The sequence below is a fragment of the Erpetoichthys calabaricus genome, chromosome 4 (assembly GCF_900747795.2).
Source record: "Erpetoichthys calabaricus chromosome 4, fErpCal1.3, whole genome shotgun sequence".
Classification (NCBI taxonomy): Eukaryota; Metazoa; Chordata; class Cladistia; order Polypteriformes; family Polypteridae; genus Erpetoichthys; species Erpetoichthys calabaricus.
This window is the reverse complement of record NC_041397.2, coordinates 336805628-336809424: the sequence shown is the minus strand read 5'-3', so window position 1 is coordinate 336809424 and position 3797 is coordinate 336805628. Positions and strand designations below refer to the sequence as shown.

At 38.3% G+C, this 3797-nt stretch overlaps 1 long non-coding RNA gene across 1 annotated transcript; it reads left to right on the top strand.

Moving 5' to 3' along the window:
* The first annotated feature begins 1030 nt into the window (after positions 1–1030).
* Positions 1031–3441, top strand: LOC114643279 (uncharacterized). The gene is made up of 3 exons (XR_007934790.1): positions 1031–1231; positions 2424–2572; positions 3257–3441. It is a non-coding gene; the product is annotated as an uncharacterized LOC114643279 (long non-coding RNA).
* The last annotated feature ends 356 nt before the right edge of the window (positions 3442–3797 follow it).

Below are 3797 nucleotides of genomic sequence, written 5' to 3'. Positions count from 1 at the left end.
TCCACATCGGGTATGCATCAAACTTGGAAATCTTACTCAAAATCCTAAAATCAATACAGAAACAAACCGTACGGCTTTGAGACAAGTACAATTGGACTTTGTCATTTGTTTTTACTCAGCCGAATAATGCCTTATTGAAGCATCTGTCGGATTTCCTGGTGCATCACTTTCCTTGTTGACTCTGGTAGGCAATACAGGGGCACCTGTACAGTAACGCTGGGCTGAGTGACAATCTTGCATTCTGCAATCTTCTTCTGGCCGGACCCTACCGAGACGACATCCGAGTTCTCCCCGATCAGCGACATTAATTCCGCTTTCTGGGTGTCAGTTAAATCATGTCCAATGGCGACTTCATTCTGGGAGACCGCTGCAGCCGTGATCAGGACTTCATGACAGTCGTGCCATTCCTTTAAAATATTAATACGCAAAATTTGTACAGGATTCCGTCGTCCAAGAATTCTGACTTTATAATTCACTGGGGACATACGCTGTTCTATCTCTGCTGGCCCTTGTAATTCGGGCTGAAATTTATGGTGATTGGACTGGATCAACACCAGCACACAATCCACCTTCTTAAACTTGTGGAGTTTGCTCATCTTGTCATAATTACATTTGTGTGCCTCCTACTTGTGCTACTGATGTTCCACCACACTAGAGGACAATCTGGCAATCTGCTCTTGTAGTGAAATGACACGGTCAGCAAACCTCTCCCTCCAGGGTGTCTCATGAGTCCCCGTCTATTCTTCCCAAAAAATGTTCAAGCCCCTGCACGGTCAACTGCCAAATAAAAGTTTGAAAGGGCTTGTCGCTCCCCAATCTGTGTTGCCTACTCGATTTGCGCGCTCATGCGCAGAGCTTTACTATTACGACTCTGTCCGATCTGCGTTTCCTTTTACTTTGCGACACGAGTCCCCAATCCGATTTGTCTCGAGCACACGCTCTCTGCTTAATTAAAATTCATTTCACGACGCTGCCCGATTTGTTCTGTGCATGTCTAATGTTTTACGACACATGTCATTCGTCAGGTTTGACTTGTACTTGCGAGTCATTTTTGTGTCGTTTATCTCCATCTGTAAGTGGACTTGTTACTGGAAAAGATGGAAACTTTTGAATTTTATAACGTCTTGGAAGATGTGTCGCCTGAAAAATTTAAGTCCAGTCGAATGAAGAGGGAGCGAAATGAAATGCGACGTGTGTCTGTGAACTTTATAATGGATATGTACAGCTGTTTGTAAGTAAATCATTTTTAGTTGCAATACTTTGTAATCTTGTGGTTTAATCGTAAAAATCACAGCATTTTCTGTGTTTGGGTTAATGGATTAATGTATGTATGTCATTTATTTTGTAACACCCTATTAGCATTTGGTGGTGTGTTTCTTTTAACATTTGTCCACATTTTTTTATCTTAGAGTGAATGGCATGCTAATTATTAAGCAAAACAATGTAATCGAGGTGTCGAATTAGGAATAGAATTAGGAGAGCACGTCTGACACTCAACGGGTGTAAAGTGTGCCCTCCAAAGCCATCGGTGTTTTTTATTATGTTGATATCAGATTACATCAATACTGTACAAGGGTATATCGATGAAGACTAAATTACATAAGAGAATAGCAACAACTAGCTTATTACAAGGAAGACAGATGTAGATAATAGCATTACAAATTGTTAATGAAGCAGCTCAGAATCTTACACGTTTTAAATATTTTAGTGTGTTTTCCATTTTTAAAGCTTTTCTAGCATACTAATGTCCATACAGAAAGATGTAATACAGGATCTAACATTCTGAACTTTACACTTATGCGTAGGAAATTTATGAAGCAAGGAAACCACAGTTACTGCATTTTCTAACATTTAGTCTTCAAAATTGTATACAGAAGAAGAACAAGAATTAAAGAGTGAGATATTGTTTTGTCATTCAAAACAGTAACAGAAATAAATCTTTATGAAACATTTTGGAATAGGAGCAGAAGTAAGAAATGTGAGAGGTGATTTGTCTTCATTTGTACAAAAACTACATTTCGGGGATAAATTAATGTCATACTTATGAATTAATCTGTTAGTTGGCTACTATTTATTCATAATTTTGATATGGATTTCTTTAACCTTGTTTGGTAGAAAAAACTTCTATGGCACAAAACAGGCAATTTTAAAATTTATATCCAAAGCCATCAGAGTATTGTGGTGTGTGTCTGATGTGGCACAGTGACAGGCTGGGCACCTGCTGTTGTCACATGTCATTAGCTTATCATTTAAGCTGTTGGTTTAGGAGGAGTACACACACACACACACACACACACACACACACAAACACACATTTAAATGAATATAATGGAGAAGGCTTGCTCCTTAGAAATAACATTTCTTATTGCTGCAGTTAGAAAAACAATGCCCCTTTATTATATATTTTTTTCTTGACCCTACAGGATGCCCAGTGGTAACCAGCCTACCATGTGGCTCAACAGATGCCAGTGTACCCGAATACTGAGACACAATTGGATGTTCTTTTCTTCTGCTTTTAAGATTCCCAGTTTGGGATGATGTGCAGTTCATGTTAGATTTGCTATTTCTACAGGTAAGACTACTGCATAACTCCTGCAAAGCCTCCCCATATTTATTACTAAATCTGTAATATTTTGCTGCCTTGAATACTGTTCTGTATGTCTGCTCACTCTGTCCAGTGACTAACACGGCTTTTTAATTTTAAACAGGAAAGCCTCAGAGTGTGAATCCTCGCAAACACAAAGACTGAGGCATATCAGCACCAGCAGTCACTAAACAGGGATGTTGTTCCGTTTTGTAAAATAACATTTATTTTCATAAACTACTGTGCTTTGTTGTTGGATTTTGAAAGAACCAAGACTTAATTTTAACTTAAAACAAAACTAAGGCAGGAGAAAAAAACGAAGATGTTTTCATGCAAGTAATGACACCTGAGCACAGCACATTACAGCTTCAGATATACAGAGATTATAACACAATGTCTACTGTATGCGCAATGTATAAGACAAAAAATGATGCTACATATAATGACAATTAAGTTGGGGTTCTTTCAAAATCCAACAAAAAATCACAGTAATTAAAAATATTATTAGTTGGACTTTACTCTAAGCAGACCTTTATCTATTGTGATGGTTTACTTTGGTAATCATTGATCTACAGGTGAACCAAGAAAGGAGGCAGCACAAGAATTAAAAGTACACTTTATTAATGTTTGAACTCCGTGAATGAATATCTACTGTGTTTATGTTTTTAACAGTTACAGTGAAGTAGAAGAGTCCAGTCTTGTTATGGGGCAGCAGTTAAAGAAGAAGGATGGAGAGATGTGTGCCATGTTGAAGTATCGGCTGGTCCTCCTGCCCGCTCTTCTAGAATCCTCCATCTAAACCTCTGCTCTGATCTGCTGTGCCTTTGCCAAGTGATCACGAGGTATTGGTCTATTTTGGTTTTGTTTCTTCGGAAAACTGTCTCGGTCTCATTACACTGGCTGCCTGTCTCACACAGAATTGATTTGAAGGTTCTATTAAATAATCAGAAGGCTTTAAGTATTTTAGACTCTGCTTGTATTTTCTTTTCTCAAACGTTGCTTTGCTTTTTATTCCAAGATCAACCATATTAACAGGCAGCTTTCTGTGCTCATGTAACAAACTCTGGAATGCTTTGCCAATAGAGAAGTGCCAGGCTACAAACGTCAAGCATTTCGAAAATCTTCAACAAGCCCACTTTTCTAATTTGTCTTTTTCTTAATTACTTGCATTGGTTGCTCTGCACTGGGCACTAACTTCTGCTGTTTTTCTCTG